The following is a 1,150-nucleotide window of genomic DNA, read 5'->3' on the forward strand; positions in this document are numbered from 1 at the left end:
TAACTTTTTGTGTTTGTAATATTTGGATGGTATAATGACATGATAGGATGTCATTACAATGTTGTAACTTTTGAGGTTGTAAAATTTTATAACATATGGATTATAAATATAAACTAATGAAATCATGTAACTTTTTGTTAATATATGAATATTATGTTTGGATGTGAAATATAATGCTCAAGTTATTTATTACTTCTAATATTTTATTTTTTATTGTAGAATAATTAAATTATTTGTTTCACTAATGATATTTTAGCACATTAAATATGTAGTGCAGTTTAAAAATAATAAAGTAGATTATATATTTTTATAGTATTATATATTATGATTTTTAATTCATATAATAATAATTATACTAAGAATTTTATTAAATTATATATTATTTTATTAAATTATATTTAATAATAATTATGTTAAAATATGGTTAAATTATTTATTATTTTTATTAAATTATTTTTAATAATAATCTTATTAAAATTTAATAACAATAGCAATAATTATCTACCTAAAAAAATTTTACTAAGGGTATTCTGGTCATTTTAGTTTTTTTTTTATTCTATTACAACATCATTCCATTCAACTAAACAGTTGAATTATCGATTATAACTCTATTCAATTACGACTCTCTTCTATTACAAGTGAGCCAAACGCACCCTAGTAAAAAGAGTTGTAGTGTAACAAATATTTATGGAGAAAGGAAGAAGATTATATATATTATATTAAAAATTGTTAACTTTTAAAGAGCAATGATTAAATTAATAAAAAATTATAAATATTGAGAGTTTAATATTTATTTTTAATTATCACATTAATAATGATAGAGTTAAATGGAGAGACCATAATTTTTAAATAAAAAGTATTAGGATTTAATATCTCAAAAATAAAATATATGATAAATTTTAAATTTCAAAAGAGTACAAAGAATTTATACAAAATACTTTAAAATGAGTCTAGTAAATTAATATCTTGAATTCAAATTTTGTGAAAAAACAAAAAGTGTTGGAAAGATTTTACTTTTCAATTGCAATTCAACGTGATTGGATTTTGAAAGCAAAATAATTGGATGAAATTACAACTATTATGAAACAATTATACCTTTTTGCAAAGAGATTTTATTTCCAGAAAGTATTTGACTAGCAGAATTAATTAG

This window comes from Gossypium arboreum, chromosome 8, assembly GCF_025698485.1.
Source record: "Gossypium arboreum isolate Shixiya-1 chromosome 8, ASM2569848v2, whole genome shotgun sequence".
NCBI classification, from domain to species: domain Eukaryota; kingdom Viridiplantae; phylum Streptophyta; class Magnoliopsida; order Malvales; family Malvaceae; genus Gossypium; species Gossypium arboreum.